The following is a 24917-nucleotide window of genomic DNA, read 5'->3' on the forward strand; positions in this document are numbered from 1 at the left end:
GTTAATGTAACAAGTAGGTAAACTTTATTAAAACTACCTTTCAGCTTCCAAAGAATGCTACTGCATGAAGGCTAGCTACCTTAATGTTCATCCTGTTATATTGCTGGTTGCTATGGCAATATCCTCCTAGGTATTTGTAAGGTCACAAAAGGAAGAGCTAACCCTCTTACTCCTGGAATAACTAATGTGGTTCTGTTACTTGCTTGATGTAAATGGTCTCAAGTGACAGCCAACTGTACGTATAGTCAATTACAACTGCTCAAAGGAAATGATTTGTTGTAACAGCCGCTGTTCAACCTCTGTGACATCAATGTTTCTATGGAAACAGTTGCCTATTGCACTGCTTTGAATTGAGTATTGATCAAAGTAGGGCCAACACTATTTCAGAGACTTGCTACTTTACTGTGTGGCAATTTACGATAGGAACTCATAACATCACTGTATATTTCAAGCCCCAAGGAACCAATTTAGCAGACAGTTACAGTAGAATATTAACAGAGGTCAATAATGGAAGTCTGATTATAGTCCTAGGACAATTATTCAATGCTTTTGTTGTCTGCCCTTCCAACATTCTAGCAGCTATTACAGTTTTCAAATAATAATATTCATGCCTGAAGAAAGGGCTATATCATTCATCTTCTATTTTAAACTTTATTTTTCATTGTTATGTTATCTATCAATAAAACTATTCTGCTATATTAACCAAGCTGTGACCCCTCAGAAGTAAATAACTATTGATCAAGGAGTAAAGATCTACTGGCGCACAACACTGTTTTCCATTAATGATCTTATTGGCCCAGCTGATAAGATGGTTGTCTCCAAACAACGGAAGACACAAAAGCAAAAAATAACATAAGTCTAATTTCCATAAAAAATAGTTAGGATTCAATCTCCCATCGTTGCTCAAGGATGGATTCTCCAACCTCAGTTGAAGGAATAGTGAAAATAAAGACACTGTTATGCAGAAGCCCTCTGTAAGCCTTTCATTCTGGGTAATATTTCCGTCGTCCACAGATGTTTTATTCAATCTTCGGAAACAACCTTCACGATGGTATCATCCAACCCTCTCCTTTTACAGGTGAGGAAACAAGGTGACATGGCCTCTCTGGTGTCTTCCATAAAATAAATGTTCTCCTTATAAATATATATGTGAAAAATGTTGAATTGTGTTGAAAAAGATCATGATTTATACATTTGCCACTCATCTGAATAAAAATACATGCCAATTATCTCTACTCTTAGATTGATTTGTCAAGAACTTCAGTCAACCGATTGTATAAAATTATTTACTTCTAGCCCTCCTCATTCCAAGACAGAATTCAAGGCAGACAGTCAGCCAGTTTACTGCAGTGACATTGACCACAGTAAAGGCATTGAAAATTAATTTTTTCAGCTGAAGTTGTAAAACTTCAGAAAGCACTTGGATAACATGGCTACATGCCAAAGAAGGGTAGGTGTCTATGAATGAAATCTGTTTCAATACATAGATAGTAGCACTAACTTTTTATTACCATAATTGAAAAATTATGGCTTGGGGAATGAGTCTTGTCAGGTAATAACAAATTCATCCACCTGCTTGAAAGAAGCTCCTCCTCATGTAAGGAAAAAGGATATTCTCTGAGCTTAACTATTGATTTAAAAAAAAAATCCTATCTAGATAGCTTAGAAATAAAAATTAGTTTAAAATATCAGTCCAGCTAACATCTAAAGTAGTATTGGAATCAGTCTGGATCCCATTATACTTTCTTTTTAATCGGCTAAGACTTTAAGTTAGCCTTCTTGATGATAATCGTTGTCTGTTAGAAGATGAGCTTTCCTTGTTCATATAGCAAGTACTTATTGAGCACCCGCTGAATGCCAGATACTGGTCCGAACAATGGAAAGAGTTGAACAAGGCGAGCTCTCAGTAGTAGGCGGTAAGGGTCATTTGACATGTGGAATAGGGAGCTCAAGAAAGAAGTGGTCTCTGATCCCATACTCAATGTCCTCCCCCTGTCTTTTTAACGATAACTTTTACCACAGTTTTTGCTTGTTTATGTATTTATATCCTGCTTTGCTACAGAAAGGATTTAAAGTGGACCATAAGTTTGATTCTGAGCTTCCTACCAACCTGTATAAAAAAGGAAACGTAATCAGTTACATGATTCCCTGTCTGGGAGATAAAAACAAAACAAAGGAAAACAAAAAGCAGATGTGCAAAAGAGGCCCAATGACTTCCGGTACTGAGACCAGAGAGAACTCTCCCCCAGGTCCTTAGAAACCAGACCCTACGATGTGGTAAGAAACATCGTCCTCAACACAACGCCTGCAAATACACCGCTGTGTGTTGTAAGGCTAAACTATAAGGCTTTTCATATAAATTCTGTGACCACAGCAAAGTGCCACTTAATGAACACAATTCTGCCAGACACCCAAACAAGGCCTTCCCTGACATACTACTTTCTATCAACATATAGGTACTCAGGAGCCAAAAAAATAAAAACCATTAGTAGATTACCCATACAATACCTAACTTAGAATAACGTACCTTCCTCATTTACCTTGACGATTACTCAGGTGCCAAGATGTACACCTACATAAATAGATGAGTTGGCATACTCGAAAATCCATTTATCTCTATCTGTGTGCGTGTGTGTGTAACTTTTACTCTGTGAGATAACATGGAAGCACTTTCTTGAAAATGTTAATTCTGGCTTTGGTCTATGGATCTCAAACCTGTTGGGCCTGGGCCATTCCTTGCTTATGCAAACTAGATCATCTGTATTAAAGAATAAGAAGAAAGAGAAGGTTATACAATGACCTTGTCTCTTGTGACGGTTTTCTTACTTAAAGATTATTTTTCCTGATGTAAGTATAACGACTCCTGCTCTCTTTTGGTTTCCATTTGCATGGAATGTCTTTTTCGATCCCCTCACTTTGAGCCTGTGTGTGTCCTTAAAGCTGAAGTGAGTCTCTTGTAGGCAACATATAGTTGGGTCTGGCTTTTTTTTTTTTTTTTTTTTTTACATTCAGCCATTCTATGCCTTTGTATTGGGGAGTTTATTTATTTACATTTAAAGTCATTATTAACAGGTAAGGTAGTGCCATTTATTAATCGTTTTCAGGTTCTTTTATAGTTCCTTTGTTTCTTTGTCCCTCTCTTGCTACTTCCCTTTGTAAATTGATGATTTTCTGTCGTGGAATGCTCTGATTCCTGCTCTTTATCTTTTGTGTATCTACTGCAGATTTTTGCTTCATAGTTACCAGGAGACTTACATGAAACATGTTATAGTTATAACAGCCTATTTTAAGCTAATAACAACTTAACTTCAATCACAAACAAAACTCTACTCTTTTACACCCCCCAACATGTTATGCTTTTGATATTATAATCTACATCTTTTTTATACTTTGTGTCTATTAACAAATTATTGAGCTACAGTTTTTAATAATTTTGTCATGTCACCTTTATACTAAAGTTAAGTGATCAGTGCACTACCATATTACAGTACTACCATAACATACAGTATGAATTTTATTATCTAGTTACCCTTACCAGTGTGTTTTAGACTTTAATATGTGTTCATATGACTAGTTATCATCTCTTCATTTCAGCTTGAAGAACTCCTTTCAGGATTTCCTGTATGACAGGTCTAGTAGTGATGAACTCCCTCAGCTTTTGTTTGGGAAGGTCTTCAACTCCATTTCTGAAGGACAGCTTTGCTGGGTAAAGTATTCTTGGTTGGCAGTTTTTTCTTTCAGTGCTTTGAATATATCATTCCACTCTCTTCTGGCCTGCAAGGTTTTGGCTGGGAAATCCCTTATACGTGAGTAATCTTTTTTTCTCTTGCTGGCTTTAAAATTCTCTGTCTTTGATTTTAGCCGGTTTTATTATAATGTGTCCTGGAAGATCTTTTGGGGTTGAATCCTTTTGGGACCTATGAGCTTCATGAACGTGGATGTTCCAATTCCTCCCCAGATTTGGGAAGTTCTCAGCCATAATTTCTTTCATTTCTTCTGTTCCTTTCTTCCCCCTCTCCTTTTGGGACTCTAATAATTGTAATTATTTCACTTGATGATATCCCATAATTCATGGAGGCTTCTTTACTCTTTTCCATTCTTTTGTATTTTTTCTCCAGTGACTGGATAATGACAAATGACTTGTCTTTGACATCACAGATATTTTCTTCTGCTTGATCGAGTCTATTATGCTTTCTATTTCATTTCTCTTTTTTAAAAACGATTTATTTATTTATTTAGTTATTTGAGAAAGAGAGAGTTTGTGAGTGGGGGAGGGATAGAGGAAGACAGAGAATCTCAAGCAGACTCCCCGCTGAGCACAGAGCCCCAAGTGGGTGGGGCTTGATCTCACAAACCTGAGATCATGACCCGAGCTAAAACCAAGAGTCACACACTTAACCAGCTGAGCCACCCAGGCGTCCCTCTACTGCATTTTTCATTCCTTAACTGTATTCTTTAGCTCCAGAATTTCTGTTTGGTTCTTTGCTATTATTCCTGTCTCTCTGTTAAACTTCTCATTTTTTAATGTATTATCTTCTAATTTTTTGAATTATCTTTCTATGCTTTTGTGCATCTCATTGAGCTGACTTAAAACAACTATTATGAATTCTTTATCAGGAAAATCACAGATCTCCATTTTGGAGGATCAGTTACTGGAAAATTTTTGTGTTCCTTTGACAGTCTCATGTTTCCTTGATTTTTCATGTTCCTTGAAATTGTGTGTTGCTGTCTTTGCATTTGAAAAAGCAGTCACCTCTTCCAGTCTTCGCTGACTAGCTCTGGAAGAGAAATCTCTTCCGTCAGCTCTGCTAGGGATTCGAAAGCTGTCTTAGACCTTTTCTATGGATATGCCTGTACCACACTTTTCCTTCTCTTTTGGGGGGGGATTCTTAAGCATTGTGTCTTTTCTCAATCCTGCAAAGACAGCCCAGGTCCTCTGTTTGCTTTCCCTAAGGCAGTGCTGAATGCTCAAGTTTGTGTGCTTTCTCCTAATCCCTCACACTTGGGCAGGCTTTCTGTGCATGCTCACTAGCCATTTGCAAAGACTTGCACTCATTGACCTCAGAGGCATGCGCAGGAAGCTGGCCACAGGGTGGGGATGAGGGGTGTAGGTGAGATGCTCAGAGCACGGGTGGTGCCTGTGAGCCAGCTAGGGGGATCTGCAGGTAAGGTATCCCCAGCAGTCCATGGGCAGGCTTCCAATGGAGTCTGCAAAGCAGTCGGTAGGATCCTCTCCCTTTGATGCCCTCTGAGAGCCCTGCTGCCGTTCTGCCAGCACCTCCCACCCTCCAGACAGCATGCCTCAGTATTCTGGGTGGGAAGAGAGAGAAATGGGCCTCTTTGGCAACATTTCACAAGCTGGAGAACCCAGACACTCACTTATATGCTCTCACTTTTCCTTAAGGGAAAAACTGTGGGCCAGGAAGTTCTCCGTTGGCCCTGACCTCTGCTGTCTTGGGGGAGAGGTGATGTGAGTAAAATGAAACTCTTCCTCTTACCCTCTTCAATGCATCCAACTCAGACTTTTTCTTTTTTTTTTCCCCCTTTCTCTCTCTCTCTCTTTTTTTTTTTTTTTTTTTGTTGTTGTTATTGTTGTTGTGACAGTATGCTGAAACTTTTCCAGTGGACTGCTGGACTTCCACAAAGTCACTCTCATCTGTGAAAGATTGTCAAAATCAGTGTTCTTTGTGGGGAATAGAGGAGAAAACTCCTATTCCACAATTTTACTGACATCACTCTCCTAACCTCTGTTCCTTTCCTGCCCCCTTTTGTCAGTGAATGTGAACTGTGTGATACAATAAAAGAACACTGGAATACCTGGGCTCAAGCCAGACCTCTGCTTCTTACTGGCTACCTGACCTCTACAAAGTTGTAGCAAGCAGTCTTTCAAAGTCTCCCCATCTATTAGATACATTATAAACACACATCCTCCCTTCTGATGGGTTTTGAAAATTCAATGAGATACTATATATGTATCTGTCACAAGTGTTTTCTAAACTGCAGGACATTATTTAAATTTGAAGGGACATTTTATTGAAAGCAATGTTTTTTCACGGTCTGCCTAAATCTCAGAATAAATTGGTGGTATTTTGGGTTTTCTGATCTCTTAGAATATATTTTGGCCAGAACTGCTTTAAACAGACTAATGCACAGAGGAACAACTTAGGTAGATAAGTGGAATCCATGTACTATCACGGGAAAACCACAGGTCTCAAGAAGCTTATGTTTCTGGTGGGCTCCAGCATTTTCACCACCCCCATGTGAAATCAGGCAGCGTACTGGCCCTCTGCGTCTGTATACACAGATTAATGATCTCCAACCTGAAGAATCTTTGTGATTAGTGACAAATGACATAGAAGGGCACCTGGCACACAGCAGGTGCTCGATAAATGAGAAATCTTACTATTTTACAGAGAAAGAAAACAATAAACTGGATAGAACTATATAAATCCTGTCCATAATCTTATTCTCTCACAGGGAGATTTGGAATAAGGAGGTTTATTCTTGGAACCCACCCAAATGGGTTTAGTTACTAGAGAGCCAAAGTTACCTCCAGGAGCCAACCTCAATAATGTTTGGTTAAGAGAGGAGGTATTACCTTCATTCCCATTTTACAGGTGAGAAAATCAAGTGGTTACATTCGTTAGTGGAACATTAGAATAGGACGGAAACCAAGATCTTCTGATTATCATAGTTATCTCTGCCAATTACCCTATAAGACAGCCCCTGGACATGCACTCCCAAAGCATAGCACCCTAACAGAATGCCAGCCCCAGAGGAAAGTGCAGGGGGTGCTACCTATCAAATGTGGGAAGTAAATTTTAGCTGGCAAAAATCATCTAGAGAAATTTTAAATAGGACATTTCCCTCCCCAGATCTTGAGAGAAGTCATTTTAAAAATGTCAAATTCCAGTGTCAGGCCAGAAAGTAGAAAGGCCCCACCACAAGAGGGGTAGTTTCTGTGTCCTTTCTGAAGTCTTCCAGCACCCCTAGCCCATATAGTACCAAAGTCTGGGCTATCTTAAGGATCCCAAAAAAATCTAATGTCATCCTAGCCAAGGCTTAAAGGATTTCTGAAGGCAAAGAACCCTGCTGGGTCTGGATTATCCAAGCCTTGGGGAAGTAGGGAAAAGGAATATAGGAGAGGATAAGAAAAGAAATATTAACGGCCTGGGGCAAGAAGTTTCAACTAAATGTCACTGCATCAAATCTCTTTCAGCTTGCTGTAATATGGATTTCCATTCCCAGGTTTGGTCTTCTGGACCCCAGAATCAGCTTAGGATTCAACCATACAGGCCACAGACCCAAGGAAGTAGCAGGACATACCTTAGGTCGTGCAATTCCCTAGCCTGGCAGTTGGGAAAAAATCACAACTGTCACTACTGACGAACCTAGAAGTATTTGAATCAGCTCCATTTCCCCATCTCTCCAGCAACACCTATATATTTTTAAAGCTGCAGCTTTCCTTTGGGAAAACTATTGCTGAGATGTGCCCTAGAAATCCACAATGAATTTAAATAATAAGGAGGCACTATAAATTCTGGCTGATTTACTAATTAACTAAAGCAATAATACAACACAGAAAAGCTCTTTAAGCAGACATTTCAGCAGATATTTGGACTCTGAATTTTTCAATAGGACACCTCGCTTTTTGTGGCTATTCAATAGGTCATGATTTCACAATTGTCTTACATCTCTTCCCAGCATCTCTTCCCACCCTCTACCTGTCCCCATTAGGCCAATATGACTAACCTGAAACTTTGAGGTAAGAGGAGGGAGTACACATATACCCCAATATATATCTGTCCCAGGCTTCTAAAACAAATATTGACTTGAGAGATCTTACGACTTTTCTTAGGCAACTGATGAAATTATGAGATCGGGGCTAGGAATATGCCTTCTCCAAAAGCTGCAATTTTTGCTGAAAGTCGCTCCAGAAATACAAGCTCCTTAAGAGTGTACATTGTACCTTCTTTGCCTGCCTTCATTACAAACATGCAAACCATGAATTTTTCATGTTCTGCGAATCTCCCTAGGCACTGACAATATTGCATTCCATCACACCGTCAGCCTACCAGATCTAAGGGTCAGGCCTCTTCCTAGAGCTTACAGGTCCTTCGTGAATGGGAGAGGCTAAGGCAGGAAAGATGACCTATTCCTGTGCCCGTGATCCACCTTCTCAGACCTGATCTGGTTCCTTCTCTTGGATGCGTTCCACAGAGAACTGGAATAAGTGGACTGGATGGGCAAGAACTGAGGTTGTAGGGACGGAGGGAAGAGAGAGAGGGCAAGGGGGTGCGGTAGGGGAGAGACCAGGCTGAGGGCTAAGGGCCAGAGCAGTGGATGCTCTCAACCGCTGGGATGTGGAGCAGGGAGTCTGCAGGCTTTGTTTCACTTCATGACAAATCAGCCACAGAAATTTCTCACTTCCTGCATTCCAACCTCAAATTCAGCATGTCATGGACATTTGGCTACACATGTCCCATAGAGGTTTCTTCTTGAAGGTCACACATCAGAAGCATACAAGTCAGAGACAGGAAATCCTCAAAATCGGAAGTCCCTTGACAGCGGGTTTCTTACAAACCTCAGTCTTCCCCTTGGGTCATCCCTTAGAGGGACAGATATGAACACACTATGTTCCACACCTCTGCTTTTCCTTTACTCTGGTCTGGGTCACGTCATGAAGGAAACAACCCGCAGCTCAGTGGCGCATTTCTGAGTTTCTCTTATTTATTTGGTTCTCAAACACAAAGCCCAGATCCAGGGATGGCACTATAAACCCCCTTAAACACAAAAATAAAACTTGATATTTCCATAAGGCCACAAAGAAAAGGCATTGGATCTGACTTAGCTATTCCCCTGAGTTCTCTCCAGAAGTCAGGGGTAAGGCAAGCTATATTTCCCAGCATGGACACAGCATACACCTTTATGACTGAAAGAGGATGTTTTTATTTGCACTGCATTATACCCATAAATTCCATCCACTCAGCAAGTCAAATTATTACTGGCCTCCAAAATACATTAAGTTTGGGCTTAAATCAGTCACTTTTGAAGATATACTGCTGCCCACTTCCTAGCCATATTTGTAATATATTCACCCTGCAAATGTTCTTTAAAATGCATTGTTTGTGGAGTTGTCTTACTTCAGCCAGCCATGTGAAGATATAAGGAATATAAGCTCTAATTTGCAGTTTCTTTGTGTGTGTGATTGTTCATGATTCTACTCATGGAGCTAATGGCTGCCAAAAGGCTTTCACGTTATGAAGAGAAAGAGCTTGCTGATCGGAATCAAATTAGAATTAGTGATATAATAGTAAACCGCAATGGGAAAATACAGAGCCCTGAGCAGTTTATGCTAGAATCTGGTGACAGCAGACAAGCTTTTCCAGATAATGGTGGGAAGGAGAAAGCCACAGAATTGTCTGGGATGTTTAACGGTGTGTTGCAAGATTAAAGTGTGCTTAAATGGCAGTGCTCCAAATCTCTCTCCCTTACCTAGACTTTCTATTTTACAAAGTATTATACACTTGTGTTCCTCATCAATCGTCATTCAAACAATTTCAACACAACGAACTGACTCAGAAAGCAAGGAAGCTGAGAAAGAGAGATATAAAGAAATAGAGCCATATTTCCTGGGTTTCCTTGGGAAAGAGGCTCGTCCTCTCTGCAGTTCCCTTTCTCCAGCTGCTCTCTGCCTGATGGGAAGGAGATGGACACTATGGCGGGAGGGATATGCCAGGTGGCCCCTACCCGATGCTCAGCTTTGTGTTTCTCTGAGCTGAGGAAGGAAACTGGCCTGTCAAGCCTGTGAGAAGCAGGACATTCAGACAGTTTGGCTCCTGCCACTATTCTTTATGCCCACCTTGTTTCAAAAGACTGTTAGGTTTTAGGGGCGCCTGGGTGGCTCAGTTGGTTAAGCATCTGCTTTCAGCTCAGGCCGTGATCCCAGGGTCCTGGGATCAAGCCCTGCATTGGGCTTCTTGCTCAACAGGGAGCCTGCTTCTCTCTCTGCCTCTGCTTGCCCTTTCCCCTGCTTGTGCGCACGCACACGCTCTCTCTCTCTCTCTCTCTCTCTCTCGCTGTCAAATATATGAAACCTTTAAAAAAAAAAAAAGACTGTTAGTTTTTAAAGATAAAAAAGCTGCTAACACGTCACCCAGGAAGATGGTGCCACAAGCACTGTCCACACTGCAGGCAGTATCTTTCATACACTGTGATATGTATGGATTGTTCTTAGCATTTCTCAGCAATCAAGCACGCATGTTTTTCCTTCCCCAGGGTATTGTGAGACACTTCCTCACCTAGGTACACAAGCCTACCACACTAAATATCTGGTGGATACTAAGATACGATTTTCCCACAAATCACATGCCAGGGACAATTGAGATCTATAATATTCCATATTCTCTGATAATCGTACTATTTCTGCATAGAGTAGGGAGCTGTCACATTTAGTCTCGGGATATAATAATATTAATAACAATTACCATTTTTGAGCACTTATATGCCAAGAACCTTGCTGGGCACTTTACATTTACTATCTTCTTTATATAGCTATCAACCTTATAATAGATATTATTCCATTTTGCCACTGAGGAGACCCAGGATCAGAGAGGTTAAATAGCTGGCTGGACATCACAGAGTTAGTAAGTAGCAGAGCTAGAACTTGACCTTGGGGATTACTTACTCTGGAGCTGCTTTAATCACTTCCCCGCACCCATCACTTCAATTATTATATACTGAGGACCAGGGTTTTGCTGGAGCCGCTTGTACCAGCTTGCAAGAGCTAAGTGTTAAATTTTTAGGAAGTTTGCAAGCTAGTTATTGTCATGTTGGTGGCCTGAAATCGGCCACAATAGGAGTATTTATACCATGGAAATAGGCAAACACTACATATCAAGGCCTTTTTTTTTTTTTTTTAAGAGAGAGAGAGAAAGCAAGAGAGAAAGAGAACACGTTTTTTGAAAATTTACCAGCACACTGTTGCCAAGGAAGAACATTTCCAATTATTGGGCTCTTTCTTCCCCCTCCATAGTGTTGTGCCCAAAGTTAACAACTGCAGGACGAAAACCCTGGGGAATGTTGCCAGCCTCCAGGCTATACGGTCTCAGCTTCAATGCCCATTCCGGCCTGATTCTGCCCTTTCTCTTCACTTACTCCACCCACTTCGACTGTGAAGCGCATTGGGGTTGGCAGAGCAAATCAAGACATTTGATATAGTTGTTTTGATGGTACGTTTTGTAAGCCAAATTCAGTTCTTACGACTCAGTACCCTCAGCCTATGGCATCAATTAGCTTTTCTCAACTCTTTTACTTTCCATCAGGTGAATATAATGTAAGTCCACAGGAAATATATATTCTGAACACAGAGGGCATCCCTTTATGTCCAGACCTGATCTCCGCTGGGGAGAGTCATGCTCAATATTTTTTATTATTATACAATTAACATTTATTGAGTGTTAATAGTGAGCTTATATATAACACAAAGACCATTACTATACCTGGTTTCTTGGCAGATTGTAGGAACAGCATGTTTTTGATATCTTGGATGGCACCAAGCTTGCTATAATTTCCCAACGAAGTCAGTGCTCCTAATTTCCTGAACATCTGTGCATCAAATTCATTAAATGGCTAATGAATCCAGACATATAAGGTTCATAAAAATATTTATATCTGACATTAACAAAATGGCACTCCTGCTTTGTTCCTCTACGTGACACCCTCAAAGACCACCAAGTTTTTGTCATTGGCTAGAACCTGGTGGAAGAAGGCAGATGACTGAAATCACTACTTTTCATGTTTCTTCCATGGAAGGAGGGATAGAGAAACCATGACTCAAAGTGGTCAGTGAATACAGGACAAAGAAGAGGGGAAGAGGATCCAGGAGGGCAGGCAAAATCAGAAGATGCCCACATTCCACAAATTCACTTACGTGAAGATCGCACCAAACACAAATCAAAGGCTGACCAAGGGCAGAACGTTATGCGGGCATGATCGGTGATCACATATGTCCCCCCCTGCTGTCACCATGACCACCAGCCAGATCAGGGTCTCTGGGCTGAGCCCACATTTACAAAAACTAATAACCACAATGCTCTGTTCTTCCAAGTTTAAATATTCTAGCTACAAATGAAGAAACACTATTGGCCATGAACTTTGAACTGAGTCAAATAGTGGGGTTCTCCTCTGAACATTCCCTGACTAGGTAACCTTGTGGCTGTTACTAGATTTCTCCACTGTCTCAGGCCTTCCTACTCCCACGCATAAAATGAGCCAGGTGTGGGTTAGATTTCCAACCCCTTCCCAATCTAAAGGTTTTAGGCTTAGTAAAGTTGAAGAAGACAAGAGGCTGGGGATTAATGTTAGCCTACAGAACTTTGGTCCAAAGCGTGAAAACAATGCTTGCTTTTGTGTTTGCACAGGTTAAGGAAGAAGGGCTTCATTAAGGGTGTACCAGGGGAAACCTCCACCTTCATATCCTCTCTCGTAGACACCTTTCAGTAGGAATGAGACTCACAACGTCCCAATGGGGCACATTTGCAGTTGCCCACTATGTCTCACCACCTGGAAGAGGTACCTGGTCCCCTTCACCAGCCCCTCCAGAAGCAGCTCACACTCAGCCAGCCCTCTCCAGTGCTCATGACCACCTTGGCCCCAAGAAACCCCCTCATGCTCTTCCAAACTCCAGTACAGTTGACTTTTAAACAACATGGGTTTGAACTGTGTGGGTCAACTTATACATGGATTTTTTTGATAAATACAGTAGAGTGCTGTAAATATATTTTTTCTTCCTTATGATGTCTGTAATAACATTTTCTTTAGCTCACTTGATTGTAAGAGTACAGTATAAAATATGTATGTAACATTCAGAACATGTGTTAAATGACTGTTTATGTTATCAATAAGGCTTCCAGTCAACAGTAGGCTAGTAGTACTTAAGTTTTGGGGGAGTCAATACATTTGGGGGAGTGAATTACATGCAATTTTCAACCATGTGGGGGCTGGCACCCCTAACCCGGACATTGTTCAAGGGCCAACTACAGTATTTATCTCCAATGCATGCCATTTTATAATCCAATACTGCTCTGTGACACTGCTTTTCTGGTATTAAGGTATTATTCAAACATATTACTATTACTGTCTTTTACATATGCACAATTTATTGCCCTGATTTGATTATAAACTTCTTGAAACAAGTTTTGTATCATTCACCTCGGAGTGTCCCCATAACAACCTGGTGAATTGCCACAGTCGATTGTGTAGCTTGTTTTTCCATCTGCAGAATGGGGATGATAGTACTGATTTTATAGACATATGCAGAGAAAAAGAGATTGTGAGAAGTAAATTATGCCTGATTCAATTAGTGTTGGATAGCATAATTTATTAGCATTATTAATATTATATTAGGGCAAAGGGAAGAACATAGTGTTAGAAATGAGCAGAACTGAAACCTGGTTCCACCTCTACCAATCAGAGACTTTGAGAAAGCCAATTAAATTCTCAGAGCCTCAAATTCTTCACCCATAAAAATTAGAAAAGTAATACTCCCTGCCACCCTTCTGTTGCTGAGAAGATCCAATAAGTAACACATATAAGGTAGCCTACAAATGTCTCACTTTTTGGTACTCAGTAAATATTATTTGATTTGAGAACTACATTGTCCTTATTTTACTGCACAAACAGCTTACTGCCTCCCCTTTGTGGCCGACAGGACACCAGTGGCGCCTCTTGTGGGCTGGTAGGAGGAAAATGCGGTCCTCTGGATCTTCGAAATTTCCAACTAGATGATGTTCAGGTGAGTCACAGCGTGTTTGCTTCCTACTGCCATATTTCAGGCTTCTCAGTGTTTCCTTGAAAGGAATATTTCCATAACACCAGAGAAATCAAACTAAAAATGTAAAATATCTACCAGCGAACCCACTATTTTGTTTAAAACAAGTAAAACAAGTAGACATCTAAATAGTCGATGGATCAATTATGCTAGCATGAGTGCCTATACCCATGAGTAAGAGACGAACAGAGCCAGACAGTACCATGCACCCAGGGATGTCCCAAGTGCCTCCCCAAACAACGTCCGGGGTAGGGGTTGGGAACCCACATGGTTGAAAATTGCATGTAACTATTGACTCCCCCAAAACTTAAGTACTACTAGCCTACTGTTGACTGGAAGCCTTATTGATAACATAAACAGCCATTTAACACATGTTCTGAATGTTACATACATATTTTATACTGTACTCTTACAATCAAAAACCTCCTCCAGCCCAGGCACCAGAGGAACCTTGGCACATACACACAATGGGGTTCCCTGCCCGTACCTATGCAAGGCCATCACTTTCATAAAAAGCTAAGCACATCACAGATGAAACTGCGCCATTTCATTTCCTGACTTCTTATGGTCTAAACGTACTCTTCTACCTGCAAACCATAAATATGATCATTCTTACTTTTTTAGTCTCATGTTATCAATTATTAGAAGTCGAAGGCTATCTAAGTTATATCAGCAACACACCAGATAGTCATTCATTCACCAAATAATTATTTAATACGTCTACATGCAAGGCACTGGGGCATACAACAGCGAACAACGCAATCTACTACGGTATTATTTAGACAACTTATCTTAGTATCTATGAAGATTTGTTTCTTTGCTGTTGTGCAGGCATAATTTACAATGTTTCCATGAACAGTACATTTTTAAAAAGAAAAAAGAAAGAGTACTAATCAAGCAAAAATCCATGGTTAAAATACTTGGAATTTAGTGTTCTTACCCCTTCTTGAAAGACAATGACAGGCAAAAAAATTATTAGGAAAAATTATTTGATATTCTGATATGCTCACACTCATTGCTCCAGTGAAAACAGGAAATGTGCAAGTGCATTTTTACTTTGTATAACAAAACAACCCAATAAAAAGGTAAAGTATGGTGGAAGTATACAACCTTTATGATATTTCTTGAAATTACTCCACTTTTATAGAGGATGATATTCATGCTGGCAACAGCTATAAAAAATATGGAAATGTAAAAGAACAGAGATTAAATATGGGATTTATCTACGGGCCCCAGTACATTAAACCCTTAACATATTTGAAATATGAAAATAACCTGGGCCCTCAACATCAGGATCACGAAGGGAATTTTAATGGTGTCCTGTGCCTTCACTTTCAAGATCTGAATTTTTGTTGTTTTAAAGGTCTTTTTATATATCTGCTTGACTTACACAATTACAGCGATTTGTCACTTTGACCAGTAAGACAAAAGCATTTGAAATTGGTGATGGTCGTTACCCATCCTGACCTGATAGGCAATAAGTGGAAACCAGTCCTTGTCTTTCTCTTTCAGCCTCCCACAAAGGGGGAGCTCAGGCCATGCTGCCAGGCTGGAAATCGTCGCAGCAGTGAGCACACCTGGGGGACAGGCGGGATGCCAGGTCTAAACCCTCTGCCCGTGAAACACGCTGTACCTGTGCATCAAAGTGGGGCCAGTCTTGAATCGGCAAGTGTTAGCAACCCAGCCTTTCCTCCACCTGTTACCCGTAAACACCTCCTAACTGAGGCATGAGCTGCCACATTGGTCCTCTCTGCAAAGGGTGGAAGGAAAAGCTAAGCCCATCCCAGCATATACCGTTTCTGCAAGAACAGAGTACCCGTTCATCATGATCTATGGAGATCCTGAAGAGTAAAACCAGAGTTGGGGAAGCAGCAAAGAAATGAATATCGTGCCTGCATTAGTGGGACATGAGAGAATGGCTGTCAGGTTTAAATCCAGGCTTGGAAAAAAGGAAAAGGAAGGAGTGAGAACAAAGAAAAGTTATAGGGCACCGGGGACAATGTGGAAGTGGGAGGTAAAGAGGGAAGAGACAAAGCACAATTCCCAAATCTGTCTGTTCACTTCAATCCAGGGGGCATCTTCTAGCTCTTCACCTACTTACGTCTCACATATGGCACAGGAGTTGGTAGGTAAAAGCAACCTGGTAATTAGTTTTTAAAATAAAAAGACCCCTAGGACTTCCAGTTTAAAATGGCATCTGGCTAATAGTCCTGATGTAGCCTCTTTTACTAAAGTGCGCGCGCACACACACACACACACACACACACAGAGGCAAACATTTACATTGCCACCAAAAATTAAGATTGACAGTCAACTCCTTACCACTAACTGTAAGGTCAATGAACCTGGATTTTTAAAGGCAATTAGTGGCCCACCTGTGCTTGCCACCAGACCTAGAGAAAGCCCACCTGTCTGAAGTTAGAAAGGCCTATTATACCTTCCCCACTGTCTGCCACCTGGCTCATTAAATCAGACGGCCATTCTTCTACTATATAAGTACTCCTTTTTAAGCTGAAGTGTTACTTTCCTTCCATATCCAACCCCTCAGCAGCCAGCTCTTTCTTAAGAACAATCAGGGTCGCTACTGGAAAACAACTGGTCAACAAGATGGAATGAGGAAGCAAGCTTTGGGGTGCCTCACTCCAACCAGGAAGGTGTCCCCATGGAAAAAAAAGAAAAAACACAATGTGAGAGAAGAGAGAATAAAAGATCTCTGACAACCAGATATGCTGAATACTATAGCTTTCATGCCAGAAACTAAGGCAATGGGAGCAGGGCAAGAGCTAATGTCAACACTTAAGGAATGAAAGCAAGTTAAACACCAGAAATTGAGCTAGTGGCTCTGGACGTTGGCTTGCCCTCCATATGTAGCTCTATGAAGGGAATCAAAGCCACATTCAAGTGGGCAGAAGGAGGCACCAGTCCAGATAGATATCCTGTGTTAAGAGAAGTGACAAGAAGAATGACTAGCAAATGCATTTTGATAAATGACATAGAAATAGAGATAGAGGATATTATCCTAAAGACTCAGAGGGAGCACAGCCTCTGAAAATGATTTACCACAGGAATTGAGAGAAATCTTCAGAGAAAATTTTTTTCAATCTTCAATAGAATTCAAGAAGTAACGGCCTTTATGCAACAGGAACAGAGATCCAAAACAAGAGAATAGGTCATGAGAAAGAGACAACAAGGTGAGATGAAAAGAAAATTGCATGAGATAGAAAAAGACTGAAGTAAACTCAAAAGGCAATGATAGAATTAAAATCTGCATTTGAAGCCATGTGGTACTGAAACGACACTGCAGATAATCACTCAGTAAAGCGGGAGACCAATCTAAGAAAAGAACAAAGATGAAAATAATGAAAGAAATCATGACATAATGAAAAAGAGGATAACAGACACAGAAAACCTAAGAACTATATATGTTTCTTAGGAAAAACTAGAAGAGACAGAATAGAACTTATAATCAAACAAAAAAATTTAATGTTTCTTAACTTCAAAAAAATGCTGAGTATGCAGATCACGAATCCACTACATTCCAGGTAAACAAACATGTTAAGACATATCTAGAAGCATCCACGAAAACTTCTGAAGGTCAGAGGTAAATAACGTGCCCACCATCCAGAATGCCACGCCCAGACAAATTGTCTTTCCTGTGCAAACATCACAGAAAACACTCCTGGAGGTCAACCGTACGGCGACGGTTGGGAACTAGGCTTCGGATGATGATCGCTTTGTAGCATGTACAGATGTCAAATTACAGTGTTGTTCACCTGAAATTTATATCATGCTGTATACTAATTTTGCCTCAATAAGAAAAAAAGGACACACCAAAAGGACTCAGAGATCATTCGAAATAAGTTACATAAGAATGGAACTATTGTGCTTTTGAAAAATTAGCAATGAGCTGTGGAAGAAGTTCTACATTTTAATTACATTAAGCGCTTGTTGCAAAATTTATTAACAACAAAGCAAATATTAAAAGTATCAGAAAAGAAAAAAGGTTATATAAACAATAGTGGTAATATATGCCTTACATCTAAGCTTGTATCAACAAAGATGGGGAAGTAATGAGGGAAAAAAATAAAACTATGGTACCTTTCTCATATAAAAGGATATTTTAAAGATACGGTTTAATTCTTGATTTTGAAAATGTGGGGAATATAAAGAATGGTTCTTTAAACAACTTAAAGGCAACCAATAGTAAGATTTAAAATATGATCACCTTTCAAGATTTCCTTAATAGAAAAAGTAAATTTTAAAAGAAAGTAAAAAATATTGCATAGAATAGACAAAAGACAAGGAAATAGCAAAATGTCAGAAAGAGGATAAAACATATAAATTATCAGAAAATTTGTAAATGGGTTAAACCAGACCGTTTAAGAGCCGGTAGTTTCAAAGTGGTTTCATCTTTTTTATTAAAGAATAATTGACATATAGTATTGTATTTGTTTCAGATGTACAACATGGCTATTTGATATTTATATACATTATGAAATAAACATTGGAAAAAGTCTAGTTACCATCTGTCAGCATACAAAGTTGTTACAATATTATTGATTATATTCCCTATGCTATACATTATATTCCCATGTTTTATTTTATACCTAGAAAATTGTACCTCTTAATCTCCTTTACCTATTTTGTCTATCCCACACACACATCCCCTCCGACAACCATCAGTTTGTTCTCTGTACCTGTGAGTCTGTTTTTTTTGTTCATTTGTTTCGTTTTTTAGATTCCACATGTAAGTGAAGTCATATGGTGTTTGTCTTTCTCTGTCTGACTGATTTCACTTACATGATGCCCTCTAGGTCCATCTGTGTTTCCATAACGGGCAAGATTTCATTTTTTATGGCTAATACTCTATTGTGTGTATGTGTATATATATATATACACATACCACATCTTTTTATCCATTTATCTATCAATAGACATTTAGGCTGTTTCCATATCTTGGCTATCTTTGGATAAATATCCAGAAGTGGAGATGCTGGATCATAGGGTAGCTCTATTTTTAATTTTTTGAGGAATCCTATACTGTTTTCCATAGCAGCTGTACCAGTATAAATTCCCACCAACAGTGCACTAGGGTTCATTTTTCTCCATTTCCTTGCCAACACTTAATTCTTATCTTTGAAAGAAAATTCAGATCTATGCTACTTAAAAGAAACCCACCAAAAAATAAGTGACTCAGACAAGTAAGAAGTGTAAGAATGGGTAAAATACATGTTTGATAAATACAAGCAAAGAAAACGTTACAAACCAGGAGTCAACCTAAAAAAGCAATAAACAGGCCAAAGATGTAATTTTATATTGATAAAAGATACAATCCACAACTAAGGGAAAATAGTCATAAACATTTTTATATACCAAATAGCATAGCAAAATTTAATAAGCAGTGCTCATATATCAGACCATAAAAACAATTAATTCCCCAAAGCAGAAATTCTAAAGGCCATATTTCCAACCACAATACAATCAAACCAAAAACTAGTATCACATATTTAAATAAATCAATAAGTAAACAAAACCAATGACTTTGAACTTTAAAAAAAATCACTCTCCTGGTGTGCCTGGGTAGTTGAGTCAGTTGAGAGTCAGACTCTTGATTTCAGCTCAGGTGGTGAGATCAAGCCCAGTGTCAGGCTCTGCACTCAGTGGGGAGTCTACTTCTCTCTATCCCTCTGCTCCTCCCCTCAACTCTCTCTCTTAAATAAATAAATCTTTTTTAAAAAAAGGTCGCGGGGTGGAGGGTGCCTGGGTGGCTCATGTCAGTCAGTTGAGTGGCTGGCTCTGGATTTGGGCTCAGGTCATGATCTCGGGGTCCTGGGATTGGGCCCTGCGTCGGGCTCGCTCAGCAGGGAGTCTGCCTGAGGATTCTCTCCCTCTCCCTCTCCCTCTGCCCCTCCCCTTGCTCACATGCTCTCTCCCTCTCAAATAAATAAATCTTAAAAAAAAAAAAAAACTTTCTCCTAAACTAAGTTACAAAGGATATTAAATCCTCAATTATAGACTAGGTTTTGTTTTTTTAAAATATTTTATTTATTTATTTGACACAGAGAGAGAGAGAGAGAGCATGCACAAGCAGGCGGAACAGCAGAGGGAGAAGGAGAAGTGCTCCCCACTCAGCAGGGACCCCAACTTGGGGCTCAATCCCAGGGCCTTGAGATCATGACCTGAGCTGAAAGCAGACACTTAACTGACTGAGCCACCCAGGCATCCCTAGACTAGATTTTGAATAACATAACTAAGTATATTAATAAAAATTGTGGGAGATGGCCAAAATTCCAGTCAAGAATGAATTCATAACCTTTAATGAATTATTAAATCAAATATGAAAATAAATTGATAATTGATAAATTGATAAATCTGGTCATTGATAAAATAAATTGAAAACAAAATTATAATGACACTGATGAAGTCTGAGCATTTGCCATGAAACACTGAACCAAATGCCTTACATAATTATCTTGTTGAAACATCACGTTATTTTTGAGAGATGGGTATTATTAGCAGTAGTTATATTTTATAAATAGAGATTTCAAGACATTCAGTAATTTTCCCAAGATAATACAGCTAGTAAATGATAAAATTGGGATTTAATCCAAGTTTTTGTGACTCCAAATCTTTGCCCATAATCACTGCCATTAGAGGGTTATAAAAGAACAAAGAACCTAAATGATAAATTTAGTTTTGAAAAACTAGACCAACATCTGACAAACCTAAAATAGAAAATAAAGATAAAAAGAAAGAACAAGAAAAAATTTAAGAGCAGGATATAACAGATACATTATAATTTTTAAAATTATTTTTTGTTAATAAATTTGTAAATGAACTAGATTATTTCGTAATTAAATATAAATTACTAATTGTGTTAAGTAGATCTGAATAGACAAAAAACTGGAAAAAATAGAAAGTTATCAAAGTCACAAGGGTTAGTATGATTTATCAGTGAATTTTTTTTAAGATTTATTTATTTAAGAGAGTGAGCAGGGCAAGGGGCAAAGGGAGGAGCAGAGGGAAAGGGAGAGACTCTCAACCAGACTCCCTGCTGAGCTCAGAGCCCATCACAGGCTCAATTCCACCACCTTGAGATCATGACCTGAGCTGAAATCAAGGGTTGGAAGCTTAGCCACCCAGGTGCCCCACCAGTGAATTTTTTTAGTTTCAAACAAGAATAATTCTTAAAATTCAGGTATAAAACCAAAATGAACAAATTTCGGAATTTTATCAAGACTCAAAGAATGACTTGAATAAATGTTCTGGAATGGGAAACCCAATTTTATAAAGACGTAAAAAAAAAATCTAAAACTAATTTCAGGATTTAACTCAGTCTTCATGGGAATAATTTTTTGAATTTGGCAAAATGTTTCTAAAGTTTAACAAACAAATGAACAAAAAAGACTGACCATCACATTTTTGGAAAAGAAAAAGACATGCATAATTAAGAGATATCTGGGTGATTAAAACATCCTATAGAGTTTTAGCAAATAAACTATTAAAAAACTGTTGCAAAAATCAGTGGATAGATCAATGGGGTGGGATTAATAGCCTAGAAAGACACGTGGCATCTAAAGGAATGAGTATGTGACAAAGGTGCCAACACAGTCAATGGGGAAAGAATTACACAGTCAATGCAGCAGTATAACTACACGTGACAGAGAGGAGGACAGGAATTAGATCCTTCCCATACCCCCCCCACATGCACACATCACACACATGCATACATCATATACACATGTGCACACACACGTTCAAAGATAAAAATGTAAAACTTGAGAAATTCAATCATAAAAACCTTTGAAAGTAGATGAATATATAATGTAAGAACTGGGGGAAATACTCCAGGCATAAATATAATGGAAAATGCTGAAAAGGCAAAAAGTCAACAGGTTTACTACTTTAAAAAATTAAACTTTTCTATTTCGAAAAGAAGTATAAATAAATTTTAAAAGCAAACAACCTGGTAAAATAAATTTTTTTCCAAAATGTGGCAGACAATACGTTGATATACTCTGTATATAAGGAGCTCGTACAGTTGGATAAAATCCCATGTAGCTGACTTCTGTCATTTAGGTGCCCACATTCAACGCCCTTCCCTTTAGAGGAAATTCCCTGGTGGACAGCCTGCCATCCTCGCTCGCTGGCCTATGGCCATAGGCCATGTGACCTAAACACAGCCAATCATACGCTGCCATCTGAGCCTTTGCCTCCTTGAGTGTGAAACAGAAAGATAATAAAATCCATTAAAGATTATTCACAGATGCTGAGGTAGAATTCTGAGGCCGGAGGAGTCATTTTTGAGCCATCATGGTGCCAGTGGTCATGTGCCAACCATTCACCAATGGTTATGGTGGTAGTTGCGTTGTCTTTTGGCGGGGGGGGGGGTGAATGCAGAAAGTATTTTTAATAAAATGTAATACCCATTTTGGGTTTTTTTAAGTTTTTGTTTAATTTCAGTTAGTTAACACACAGTGTAATATTAGTTTCAGGTGTACAATATAGTGATTCAACACTTCCATACTACACAACAAGTGCCCTCCTTAATCTCCATCACCTGTTCAACCCATCCCCCACCCACCTCCCCTCTGGTAACCATCAGTTTGTTCTCTATAGTTAAGAGTCTGTTTCTTGGTTTGCCTCCCTCTTTTTTTCCCTTTGCTCATTTGTTTTGTTTCTTAAATTCCACATATGAGTGAAATCATGTGGTATTTGTCTTTCTCTGACTTATTTCACTTAGCATAATACTCTCTAGCTCCATTCACATCATCATTGAAATCAAATGGCAAGATTCCATTCTTTTTTATGGCTAATATTCCATTGTATATTTATACCACATCTTCTTTACACATTCATCAGTTGATGGACACTTGGGCTATTTCCATAATTTGGCTATCGTAGATAATACTGTTATAAACATCAGGGAGCATATATCCCTCTGAATTAGTATTTCTGCATTCTTTTGGTAAACATCTAGTAATGCAACTGCTGGATCATAGGGTAGTTCTATTTTTAACTTTTTGAGGAAATTCCATACTGTTTTCTGAAGTGGCTGCACCATTTTGCATTCCCAGTAACAGTGCAAGGGGGTTCCTTCTTCTCCACAGCTTCATTAACACCTGTGATTTCTTGTGCTGTTGAGGTTAGCCATTCTGACAGGTGTGAGGTGATATCTCATTGTAGTTTTGATTTGCATTTCCTGGATGATCAGTGATGTTGAGCATCTTTTCATCTGTCTGTTGGCCATCTATATGTCTTCTTTGGAAAAATGTCTATTCATGTCTTCTGCCCATTTTTTACTTGGATTATTCAGTTTTGGAGTGTTGACTTTCGTAAGTTCTTTATATATTTTGGATACTAGCCCCTTTCTCAGATATGTCATTTGCAAATATCTTGTCCCACTCCAAAGGTTGCCTTTCAGTTTTGTTGATTGTGCTATGGTATCTTCACTGTTCCTGTGGTAGGATGTCAGCTGTGCCTTGTCTCTCTTGGCTCCTCTCCAAGTCTGGTTCTCAGCCTTCCCTTCAATTCTGTTAGCTACTCAATAGCCTTAGCAACCAATTCATTTTCTACTTAAGTTAACTAAAGTCAGTTCCTGTCATTTGCAAGCAAGAATCCTGACTAGTATATCTCTCTAGATAAATGGTCAAAGACATAAAATGGAAATTCACAAAAAAAGAAATACAAATTGTTACTAAGTATTTTTAAAGTGTCTAATCTCCCTATATCAGATAAATTATTCCTAGAAAATCAAAGCAAGAATTTGGGCATAAAACTACGATGTTTCTTTACTTATGGCAATATTTTGAATTAGTAAAGATGTGGAGCCCAAATCTGTACAATCTTTTTAGAAAATAATTTGAGTATATACACCAAAAACCTCCAATATGCCCACAATTTTTTGACATAGTAATTCTTATTCTAGGAGTTTATCCCAATAATCATTTATGCAAAGATTTATGTATAAGGATATTCACTTTAGCTTTGTTTTTAAAGTTAAAAAGTATAAGCAAAAATGTGTTCAGCAATAAAAATGGTTAAGTACATACAGTAGATTCTTTTTTCTTAAGATTTTAGTTATTTATTTGAGACAGAGAGAGAGGGAGAGCACAAGCAAGAGGAGCAGCAGAGGGAGAGGGAGAAGCAGGCTCCCCACTCAGCAGGGAGTGCATTCCTTCGTAATGCACTTGCACTAAACCAATGCCTGGTTAGTCAGTGATATTCATTCCCTCTGGAAACAAACCAAACATTCCTCATTCAGACACGCATGTACTTTCTTCCCCCCAATTAGGTGGGCATTTACCTAGAGTGGGATATGTTTGTGCCTAGGCCTATTTATGAACTCAGTATCTACTATCATCATTATGAATGCTCAAAGAAAGACAGTAGTTGTTTCTATGAAAATTAGGTTGAATGCTTTGCAAAATTCAGCTAAAAGCAAGTTGCTGAAAAAGAAAGAAAAAAAAGACAGGAAGGGAGGAAGGAAGTTAGGGGGAAGGAAGGAAAACAAAGAATATACTGTTACTAGGCAACAGTAAGCACTGGGGAAAATCAATCAAATCTAGCACAGTGATTCTCAAGATTTTTGGTCCCTTCTTAAAAAATGATTAAGGTCTTTAAAGAGCTTCTGTTTATGTGGGAAATACCTACTGACATTTACCATATTAGAAATTAAAACTAAGAAATTTATAAACTATTAACTTTGAATTCATTTTTAAAAATAACAATAGTAAACCCATTATGCATTAACGTAAATAGCATATTTTTATGACAAGTAAATATATTTTCTAAAATAAAGTTAGAGTGGTGACGCTGACATTGTTATAACTCTGTAATGCTTAGATTAATGGAAGGCAGCTGAGTTCTCACATTGCTTCTGTGTTCGATCTACTGTAGTATCACAAGTCATGTAGCCCTTGGAAAACTGAATTGTATAATACTCATGAGCAAATGATACTCGGAGAGGCAATAATATCTTAATATTAATATGAATATAATTTTGGCTTTGAAGACATCCTTCTGGAGGCTTGGAAATCTCTAGAAGCCCGTAGACCACACACTGAGAAATGGTGGCTTAACGGGA

The sequence above is a fragment of the Ursus americanus genome, chromosome 1, assembly GCF_024610735.1.
Source record: "Ursus americanus isolate L20-20 chromosome 1, mUrsAme1.1.p, whole genome shotgun sequence".
In the NCBI taxonomy this organism is placed as follows: domain Eukaryota; kingdom Metazoa; phylum Chordata; class Mammalia; order Carnivora; family Ursidae; genus Ursus; species Ursus americanus.